This window comes from Symphalangus syndactylus, chromosome 10 (genome assembly GCF_028878055.3).
Source record: "Symphalangus syndactylus isolate Jambi chromosome 10, NHGRI_mSymSyn1-v2.1_pri, whole genome shotgun sequence".
Taxonomy (NCBI): Eukaryota; Metazoa; Chordata; class Mammalia; order Primates; family Hylobatidae; genus Symphalangus; species Symphalangus syndactylus.
In genome coordinates, this window is record NC_072432.2 from 127,465,011 (window position 1) to 127,476,957 (window position 11,947).

The 11,947-nt window shown below is 38.3% G+C and overlaps 1 long non-coding RNA gene across 1 annotated transcript in view; it reads left to right on the plus strand.

Moving 5' to 3' along the window:
* Window positions 1-6,049, plus strand: part of LOC129491498 (uncharacterized) — a 70,366-nt gene extending 64,317 nt beyond the window's left edge. The window contains exon 3 of the long non-coding RNA XR_010114139.1: window positions 5,869-6,049. This is a non-coding gene — a long non-coding RNA (uncharacterized lncRNA). The remainder of the gene's footprint in view (window positions 1-5,868) is intronic.
* Window positions 6,050-11,947: the final 5,898 nt, after the last annotated feature.

The following is an 11,947-nucleotide window of genomic DNA, read 5'->3' on the forward strand; positions in this document are numbered from 1 at the left end:
GATTAGAGAAATCATTCATTTCTTCAGTCATTAATTCACCAAATATTTGAGTACTCACTATGTGCCAGGCATGATTTGGGCCCTGGGATATTTCAGTGAGCCAAGATAAGCCTAGCTGTTATCTAGCATGGCACAGGATACCAAACTGACCACCTGTCAAATGCCTCCTATTATTAGTACGTTAATGATCTGAGATTCCCTGTGCATGTTAAAACATACGGATTTCTGGATCCATTCTCGGTGTGATTGGATGGGTTTGACAAAGGACCCAGGAGCATACACTTTTTAATAACCTTCCTAGATTATTCTGAAACATAAGGCCCACAGGTTACATTTTTATTAAGATCATTGTAAAAGGAGAGATCAGATTTCCCAAGCAATTTGTCCTTTATATGCTTAAAGGGTCCTAAGATATCATGAAGGGTCCAGACGCCTATATCTATGGAAGTAGTACTTTCTACTTATCGATACATGGCTTGTTCAAGGCACTGATGACCTGTTTCTCATTCTGCATGTCTTGACGACTTCCTGATTTCCACCGCATGTTAGGGATCTGGAGATTGACTCCCACTTACCGATGTTATTCTTTAAGAATAAAGCCCAGAATTATCCTTGGTGTCCTGGATACAGTACATCAGCCAGTGGGTATATTCACTTTGGCGGGGCAGTGAATTTTTATTGACACAATCAAAGAATATATTGTTTGTCTTCTTTACTGGAGTCATGTTTTCAGCTTTTATTGATCTGATAGTCAGTTAGAACCTTCACATCTTTCATATATTTCTCGACTGAAATTGTGTCATCCAATCACCTCTGTGCTTTTGCAAGTCAGCTTCTTTACTCAGGGGCAAAACTGAATCTCAGTCTCTAGTGATTCCATGTTTTGCTGCGTTGATGCTTCCCCAAGGGCCATGAACAGCCACTTTAGGCTATTCAATCCCTTTTCTGATTTCTAGAATTAATCCACTGTGCTTCTACCCGTGGATATCAACAGAAATCCAAGTTTCAATACCATAAGGCATAATACAAATGATTATCCCCCTACAATTGTTTACATTTACTGATCAGATCTTAACACCTAACCCTCCACCATTTTCAAATCCTTCAGTACCTTTTGGAATCACTGTCACAAGCATACTCCATTCTGTTCTCAACCCCTTCTTTGAATGATCACTTTATGTTCTTGCTTAACTGAAATGTGGCTGTACTGAAAATACATCTGTATAACCCCTTGAATGGAGGCTGTTTTTTCTTCTACACTCTGTATAACTCAAGTGTCTTTTCTATTCTGTATCCCCACTTCAGAACCATTTCTTCCCCTTCTCCTTTAAAACACTAGCTTTTTGTCAGGTTCAACCATCAGACTTTTTTAGCTCCCAATTCCATTACTGCCATCTATAGACACTGTCTTTACCTCCTCCTCTCAGAGGATACCTAGCTCTTGTCTCTCTTTCCACAGGTATGACTTTTTAAAGATTTCCTCATGCATATTGATGATACATACACCTCCTACATTCTTAGAACCTTTAAATAATTGTTTCCAACATCTTCCTCCTATCTCTCTTGACCATCCAGGAATGATCTTGTCATTACCTATAACTATACTACTCCCAAAATGTTAGTTTCAAATATTTCAATCTTTATCAACTTTTCTTCTTTCAGCTTATTTACTTCAATATTTTTATTCCAACCATCCTCAAAACACATGAAAATTTGTATTCCATTTGTCTTAATACCTTTTCACTATCGGTTAATCACTCCCAGTCATAACTTTCAGGAGAACACCCGATTTAGTCCAGCTATGTGATCCCTTACAGACCTTATGAATTCTCTATTCTCTCTCTCCTGAAATTCTATTCACCTGGAATATCCAGAACCTTGATTAAGCTCACTACCATTTTATTTTGTATTTAACAAGTATCTTAAAATTTAGAGAAGAGTCACTGATCGGACTTACTTTACATTTATGTCCACTGTATCAAAAGCAGTCTCCACAATGAGACAGTTCTGCTAAACGTTCCTATTAAATTCACTTAGTCACTTTCTGAAGTAACAATTTCATGCCTTTTTGTCAGATCTTTAGTGTCTACAGCCACATAATGTCTGAGCTGATGATCTTGCATACAGTAAATAGAATTAGAAGATAATTACTTCAACTGCACCAAAAATTCGACTACCCTACTGTATCAGTTCCCTTATTATAGTTTCCCTTATTGTAGTTTCTCTCATTATAGTAAAAATGATGTTCCAACTTAAGGCCAAGTTAGCTTTTGCCACAAATTTAATCCACTATTACTATCTTAAGAATTTAATTTCTGCAATTAAACACTTTCTGTCCTGAATCACCACATTTCCACTCCTTCCTGGTTCTTTCAAACCATCTTTAAAAATATTTTTTCTTACCCTCATATAATCTTGCAGTTAGAGTCCTATTTCTCTGATCCTATTCATGGAAAAAAAATCATGAAAGTAGTTTCTTACATTTGTAGTCTCCATATACTTACCTTGCATTTTATTTTCCAACCATTCCAATTAGACTTTGGACCCCATAAATGTATGTAAATAGTTCTTAACAAGCTCACTGTTAATCTACATCTTCCTGTGGCTAATAGTTCTCCATTACCTTGCTAGTGCCGTCTACAGTATTTAATGTAATTGATGATTCCGTCCATCTTGAAATGTATTTTTGTTTTCCTTCCAGGACACCATGCCCTCCTGGTTTCGTTCTTACTTCAGTAACTGCGTTTTTCAAATTTTCTTTCACAGTTCCATGTTAATACTATTTGTATTTTGTTGAACTTTTAAGATAACTCCATCTGAATATTTCCCCAGCATGCAAGTCTAACATAACCAGCTAACATAGCCAAATAATCACTACTAGAATATTTAATAGGGGGCAGGCCTAGTAGCTCATGCCTGTATTCCCAGCACTTTGGGAGCCTGTGGCAGGAGGATCATTTGAGCCTAGGAGATTGAGACCACCCTGGGCAACATAGTGAGATTCTGTCTCTACAAAAAAAAAGAAAAAGAAAAAGAAAAAGAAAAAGAAAAAAATTAGCTGGGTATGGTGGCACATACCTATTGTCCCAGCTGCTCAGGAGGCTGAGGTGGGAGGATTGCTTGAGCCCAGGGGTTAAGCCATGATTGCATCACTGCACTCCAGCCTGGGCGACACAGTGAGACTCTGTCTCAAAAAAAAAAAAAAAAAAGAAGAATATTTAATAGGTATCTCCAATTGAACATGGCCAAAGAAGAACTATCAATTGTCGTTTTCCAACTTAGTTCAAAGCAATCCCATTACCTCAAGAAATGCTAATGCCATTACCACTTAGATGATCAGGCTACAAATCTAGGTGTTAATAATTCTTGATTCTTATTTTTCTTTCATAATCTAGTCTCAATCCATTGGGTAAGTTCTGCCACCTCTTCTGGCAAAATATAACAAAATTCAACCAGTTCTCACTATCTCTATTACTCTACAATAGTCCCCAAAGCCATCATTCCTTATGGAACTCTAGCAAGAACCTCCCCTCATATCTCTCTGCATCCACTCTCATCATCCTATAGATTATTCTCCACAAAGCAGCCTTGGTGATATTTTGAAATGCATGTCCTTATTCAATGTCAGACTCTGCAATGGCCTCATATTACATCTAGAATGAAATCTTACTGTAACCTACAAGGCCTTTTGTGATCTGGCTTCTGTTTATCTATATTCATTCTCTCAGTTATTTATGAGACAACATCACTTTGGCATTCTTTCTGTCCCTTGAACATAGCAAGGTCTTTTCCATTGCAAAGCCTTTGCACTTACTGTTTCTTCTGATTGAACCATTTTCTTCCTTCTACATGTTTGCATAGCTGCCTGCTCCTTATTCAGGATTTAATGTAAATAGTACCTTCTTACCAAAGGCCTTCTCTGGTCACTATAGCTAAAGGAGACCTCTCAGTCACTTGTTATTACATTACCTTATTTTATCCTTTTTATTGACCTAATCAGTTCCTGAAATTAGCATTCTTAGGTTTTTCTTATTGGCTTTATTTGTTTATCACATCCCTCACTTGCATACTGAAACATAAGTTTCTGAAATATTATGTGCTGTATTTCCAGGGCCTAAAAAAGCACCTGAAAAACGATGAATTTAATACATTTTGACAGCTGCACAATCACATTAGGATGCTTTTGTTTTGTTTTTGAGATAGCATCTGGCTCTTTCACCCAGGCTGGAGTACAGTGGTGTGTTTATGGTTCACTGAACCTCAAACTCTTGGCCTCAAGCTATCCTCTCACTTCAGCTTCCTCAGTAGCTGGGACTACAGTGGCACACCATCACACCTGGCTAATTTCTTTTTATGTTTTATAGAAACGGGGTCTCACTACATTGCCCAATCTGGTCTCTAACTTCTGGCCTCAAGCAGTCCTTCTGCCTTGGCTTCCCAAAGTGCTGGGATTATAGGCATGAGCCACTGTGCCTGGCCCATTAGCATTTTTTATCTAGTATCTGTGTATCTGCTCTATACCTAAATTTAGACATGTGTGGTAGGTTAACATTTCATCTGGTTGATTTTGGTTAATTGTTCTGGCCCACTGAGCCTTCTTTACATCATGAATCTGTTACCCTTTATCTATTACCTTTACTATTAATTATTATTTAGCTTTGTACACAAGAGCATTGTTTTCTAGCATATACTTATTTTAACTATTTTTGGAAGCATTTTGCATTTTGGAAAGTGAAAATAACCTAAGTGTTCATCAATGGATGAATGGATAAAGAAACTGTGGTACATATATGCAATGGAATATTATACAGCTCTAAAAAAGAATGGGATCCTGCCATTTGTCACAACATGGATGAGCCTGGAGGACATTATGCTAAGTGAAACAAGTCAAACACAGAATGACAAATACTACATGATACCACTTATATGATGAATCTTTAAAAAAGTCAAATATACAGAGACAAAGAATAAAACAATGATTACCGGGGTGATGGTTGGAGAGTAAATGGGGAGGTGTAGGCCAGAGGATACAAAGCAGCAAATGTGCATGATGAACAAGTCTAGAGATCTAATGTACAACATGGGCACTATAGGTAATAAAATTGTACTGTATGTGAGATTCATGCTAAATGAGTAGATTTTAGCTGCTCTTGCCACAAAAACAAAAAATAATGAATAACTGTGTGAGATGATGGATATGTTAATTTGCTTCACTCTACTAACCTTTTTACTATCTATATGTATCCTGTAACATGTTGCATACCTTAAATATAAACAATAAAATTTATTTAAAAATAAGAAAAGCGGAGATTGAGAAGTGACCACTATTTGAGAAGGGGAGGAGGGACATGTTTTGGAATTTAAAAATATCTAAATGTGAATCTTGTCTTGATCCTATTCTTGTGTTTACAAAAAGTAACAGGTTTCTAACATGTAAATCATTTTGTTTGAAAGGTTGCTTTGAAGTTCAGTGAAATAATGTATATAAAGTATTCAGGGAAAAGTTTGGCCTGGAGAAGTGGTATCAAAAAGAGAAAGAGCTATTTTGTGATCAGCGTGGGTTAGGAAAAGGAGGGCTCAACTTACAAAAGGGACAAAGAAAGACAGTATATGCTCATACATATTACCTTACACATTTTAGGTTTACAATTCCATTTGAATTACTAAATTACCTTTCAGCATTTTAGTTTCTTTTCTTCTAAAATAAGGGGTTTGACTCTTAAATTCTTGTAGCTGTAGAGTCTCTGATCAGATTAAGTAATTCACATGGACAACACAAAGAATGTTTTGCCTCAGGCCACAGAGAGAGTCCAGTTTTCTAGTTTTAGTTCATTAAATACTCAGTGATTTTTGCATCTTACATTTCAGCCTCTGCCTGGAAGAATGAGTGCAGAGGAAAGAGGAGGCTGGACAAGGGAAGATAACATTGGAGCCTGGGCCCTTCAAGAGGAAACAAGAGTCGTCCTAGTAGGAGATTTTAATGGAATGCTTCAGCTTGTCAGAGGTTTCCAGGAATCTTCTGTGCAAGGAACAGGAGAACCAGTGGATAGTACAGACCCTCAGTAAGTGATGAGAGAAGGTTATGTTTTACTATGCAATTTTGTCCAGAGCCTTTATCTTGAGTAGCTTCCATGTGATTAGCAGTATAACAAGTGGTTCAGCATTTGGTGGAGAAGTATTAAAAAAAAATTGAGCCATAGGCTGGGTGTGGTGGCTCACGCCTGTAATGCTATCACTTTGGGAGGCTGAGGCAGGCACATCACTTGAGCTCAGAAGTTCGAGGCCAGCCTGGGCTGCATAGTGAGACCCATCTCTACAAAAATACAAAAATTAGCCAGGTGTGGTGGTGCATGCCTGTAGTCCCAGCTATTCAGGTGGATGAGGTGGGAGGATCATTTGAGCCCAGGAGGTCGAGGCTGCAGTGAGCTGAAATTGTGCCACTGTACTCTAGCCTGCATCGATAAAGTGAGACCCTGTTTCAAAAAAAAAAAAAAATTGAGCCAGAATATGTGGGTTTCAGATCTAGCTCTGCCACTTTTTAGCTGTGTGACCTTCACTAAGGTATTAAATGTCTCTGAGTGTCAATTTTCTCATTTGTAATAATTGAGGTATCATCTATCTCATAACTCCTACTTCAGATGGTTGCTCAGATACATTTCAAATAAAATGAAACAGTTAATCATTATTTCCCAATCTTTCCTAATAATAAGAATTGCCTGGGGTTTCTGTCAAACATGCAGATTATAAAGTATTTACCCTGAGAAAGTCTGATTTAGCCAATTCTGTTTGATGAGCAGAATTTATGCTTTTAACAATAACCAAGATTTTTTTTTCTTCAGGCAAATTTAGAAGACAGTGAAGTGATAGTGCTATGTTATGGTAATGGGAATGGTAATGTTAGTTAATATTGTGAGAACCAAAGAGTCCTGAGTTAAAAATGAGCCAGCCCAAGATATTTTCTCTCTTCATTTGGTTCTCATTCATGTAAAGGAGATAGTAGTATCTTGTTCAAAGATATTGCTATTGTGGGGTAGAGATAGAGGGACTTGCTTTGCTTTTGTCTGTCTATCTATCTATCCATCTATCTATCTATCTATCTATCTATCTGTCTGTCTGTCTGTCTGTCTGTCTATCTATCTATCTATCTAATCTATTTTCATCATGATCATCATCTATAAATTAACTACCTAGCTATCATCTATGTATCTATCTACCAACATATCTACCTACCTACCTGTCTATCATATATAATTTACTTTGTGTGTTAGAAGCCAATGCAAACATGTTACTGTGTCACAAATCTAAGTCTCTGAGTATTGACAGATTTAGGTCCATCTATTATAATCATATTTTTATACAATAAACCTCAATGTTGTTGGGAGAGAGGCAGAAGAGAAAAGACACACAGTGAGCCATATTATGTTTTCTGGTGTTATAATGACAACTGTGTCAACATCATAATTGTTTACTTAAATTAAAGGCAATGTTTTCTCATATAACTATGTTTACAAACACAAAACTACAAGGATACCACTTTAATACTGGCATATGGGGCAGGTATTAAACCTTATGGGGTGCTCAATTTATTGCCCTGTGTTTGGTTAAAACTAAATTTTTTTTTTTTTTTGAGACAGAGTCTCACTCTGTCGCCCAGGCTGGAGTGTAGTGGTGCAATCTTGGCTCACTGCTAGCTCCGCCTCCCAGGTTCACGCCATTCTCCTGCCTCAACCTCCCGAGTAGCTGGGACTACAGGTGCCTGCCACCACGCCCGGCTAATTTTTTGTATTTTTAGTGGAGACTGGGTTTCACCTTGTTAGCCAGGATGGTCTCCATCTCCTGACCTCGTGATCTGCCCGCCTTGGCCTCCCAAAGTGCTGGGATTACAGGTGTGAGCCACCGCGCCTGGCCGGTTAAAACTAAATTGATAAAGAAAAATGAGATGCTATTTTTCTTACAAATCAGCAGCACATTAGCAGGTGAATTGCTTTTGAATCTCCAAAGTTCCAAGAGCCACAGAGTGTTTTTGCCTATCCATTCTTTAATTTCAGTCAACTCCACTTACAAAGTAATACATATGAGATTCATTATCAGCAAGAGACCTGGTGAAATTTAGCAAACCGTTGTGCAGTATTGAGGCTCTTTTACTATTTCCCTCTTGTCCTGAATCTGCCTTTGAGTAAGTACCTAACAGGGACTATAAAGAACTGCTAAGGGAATTTTCCAATTTTATGGTGCACATATGGTCCTTGAGCCTATTTCCTTTTAGTTGTGGTTCTGTACTTAGTTTCTTTAAATCTTCTGTGTATGAAAGGGTTTAGCTCCTACAGCAGTCATCTACAAATGAATCGTTACCATGAAGTATTAATGGTTACTTTCATATATCTGATCTAGCACTTTACACATCTTGCATATAAAAAAAGCCTAAATAAGTGTGTAAGTGACTGATGAATTTTTTCCTTCAATCATAATCTATGAGATACAAGTTTTGAACTCTAAAAATTTAAGATCTATTATGGCTAACAAAACATAGGTATAATATGCAATAGACATTTGCAAGTAAAGTACCCCTCCATCTTATCAAAAAAGGAACTTGGATTCACCTTCCATGGCTTCAGGTATCCATGGGGGATCTTGGAACATATCCCTCGTGGACAACAGAGGACAACTATCCTATCGTATAACACGTTCAAATAAAATGATATGATATTCTGAGATTGATGAGATCACTTTTGGATAATGTGTCTATATATACCTACATTTTCACCTATATGTAAAATTTAAAATATATCAAATTGTTATCCAACTTGCCTGAGTTGTAAGGCATCAGCAGCTTTCCACACTCTTTTTTCCTTCTCTTCCTCTCCCTCTCCAAGTACCCAGTTTTCATAACCGAGTTCCTCTTATGAAGAGTGTTTCGATACATGATAGAAATATGGTAAAAATAAATGTTTTTGTCCTCTCAGAAGTATTCATGTTTTAAAGAGTGTTGCAGTAAGAGGAAACCTTAAGAACTTTCTACAGGTAGAATTTCAGACTGTATTACAAATGAGAAGAGTGTTTTGAAGTGGGAGGGTGAGCAGCGTTTCAGATTTCTCTTGAAATGTGACAGAGGACACTGTCACTTGTTCTTTAGTGGCTATAACCAAGATCCTTTGAAACAGACTGAGCAGTACATGAGAGGGTATTGAGGGAGACAGGCTGTGTTTACAGAATTATTTGTAGAACCACTCTAGCATACTTCTCCACTCGTATTGACTCTGGCCATTCCTTTCCTAACTAACAGTTTATTCGTCTGCTCTCCTAGGTCAATATACGGTTGGACAACTTTATAGGCACTAAAATATTTTAATTTTATGTCTTGGAACATTTTCTGTACATTTTCTATACCCAAGGATGACTTGGTAATGATTTCCTTTTGGTATAACCCCAGGATACCTCCAAATTTAGTGCCTCCTCTGAGATATACAGGACCTGACAAAGCTCAGACTTTGATCCCTAGCCCATTCTTCACCTGGTTTCAGAATATGAACTTCTGATGCCATGTATAAGCCTCAGTTCAGCATTTGGTCTCTAATGCATGCTGAAATCTATCTTTCTTACTAACAGGTTTCTGAAAATTATAAAGTCGCACTCACCATAGGCTCAACCATAGAACCCTGGCTGAAACTAGCTTCTCTTTGCATAAAGTCCCTGCTGGAGGTACAGCTTCCCTCCATAGTTCAAATTAAAAACTGTTCAGGACTTCAAGTCCGGAATGTAAAGAGCTCAGAGCTATCACTACCATTCTCACAACAAAAAAGCCCGAAGTGAAAATAATGACTAACTGCTTTTAGCACCATCAAAGAGGTCAATGGGCAAACTGCTTCTTCCCAAACTATAGAGAAAGAGAGGTGAATACAGAGAATCACAGCTTACTGGGGTGGAAGCCTAGGAGCAGACTGCATCACTTGAGCCAGTACAGAGATAGAAACAATTAACTATAATTGAGGAATAGGCTTGAGGCTTACTGTGGATAAGCTTGAGAGCTACAAAAAAATCCACAGGAGCCCTGTCTTAGTGAGACCCTCATAGTTTTGTGAGACTTCCCTCCAGGAATCTACCAGGTTTTCACAAAAAAGAACAAAGAAAACCTCCTGTGTGCTTCTGGCATGAGGAAGGGAAAAGTAGCCATCTGAAATATGCTCAGAACATTCTGCTCTTTTTAACATGAACTTCCCTTAAAGGAAAGTATTTTTCCTGAGTCTAACCCCAAATGGAGTTTACTAGTCTAACCAACCAAAGAGAAAGAAAAACTAAACTGCAGCTCACTCCAGCTTCCATCATAGGGGAAGAGAAATACCCAAGTCCAACCTATTCTAGCATTACTGCCTCATTTAAGGGGCGGGGAGAGACTGAAGAGTACTTTTGAAGGCCACAGCCCAGAGTTAGAGGCTTACAAAAGGAGTAAGACATAGTAACAGGACCTTAGAATGCTTCCTTTCCCCCTAAACCTTATCACCACATCAATAGGGCTCCTGTATAAATAACAGAGGAATGCACCTGAATGAACTGCACATCTCAGATCTTATTCAAGGAGAAGTCTTTAGGGAAATCCAAAGACGACAGAGGAAACGAGAAAAAGGATACCAGAAGAAATTTTAGCTTCTGACCCATACAGCTATAGCAAACAGTAACACAGCCGAATTCCTAGCCACAAAAACGCAAGACCTCACACTTGAAGGTGTATTTACTTCCATTTTTTTCCCCCAGTACATCATGTCCAGTTTCTTCAAGATGACTGACTAAGGCATCTGGTACTCACCTCCTACTCAGAGAAGAACCAAAATAGCAGGTAATCACACTTCACAAATAGATCCTGTAAGAGAGAACCCTGAAATTCAACAGAGAAGTGACAAAAAACACCTAAGGGAAGGAAGGATAGGTGGCCTCTTTAGCTAGGATCAGCTGGCAGCCTGGAGAGGCTCCCATTGCAGGGAAAGGGTAAGTGAGGGATCCCCATCAGTCCACATTCCCACCATGAATTCCTGCCGTTCTAGCCACAGGAAAGCCCCTTGACCCTCACAGTCCCTGAGACTAACATAGGAAGCTGCCTGGAGACCATATGACAGTATTGCTCCGGAAGTGCTTATGATGAGTCTCATACACCACTGAGTCCTAAGCAGCTACAACAAGATGCCATTTTGAGAGCCCAGCTTCTGACCAGACTGCATCCTGACTTGCGGGGAACACCCCCTGCTATTGACATTCCCCACTCACAGCTGCCACTTTTGCTGGCTGCTGCTGTCAGGGCCAAAGTGTGAGCCATTGGCAGCAACCCCATCACACCCAGCAGCAGGACGACCAGTGCATGACAAGCACCCTGAAAACAGGATACCCTGCCCATGGCCACAACCTGGGGCTTAGGTGGATGTATTATCGTCATAAAAACAAACAAATACATTGCAAGAAAGGAAAAGCAGAGACTAATATCTCTCATGAACACAGGTGCAAAACCTCAACAAAATATTAGCATATTGAAAAAAAAAGTATAAAAAGAATTATCTCCCATGAGCAAGTGATATTTATCCAGGTATGCAAAGCTGATTCAACATTAAAAAAAATGTAATTTATTGCATCAACAATCTAAAGAACAAAAATATGACTACATCATTAGATGCAGAAAAAACATTTAACAAAATTCACTATCCATTCATGAATCAGTCTCTCATTCCATTCCTAGTTTGCTAGGAATAGAGGGAAACTTGCTCAAATTAATAAAGAACATCATGTTCTTTATTAATTTGAGCAAGTTTCCCTCTATTCCTATAATTTGAGAAACTAGGAATAGAGGGAAACTTGCTCAAATTAATAAAGAACATGTACGAAGCACCTACAGACAACATCATATTTAATAGTGAGAAACTAGATTTTCAATTAAAATCAGGAATAAGGCAACAATGCCTCAACC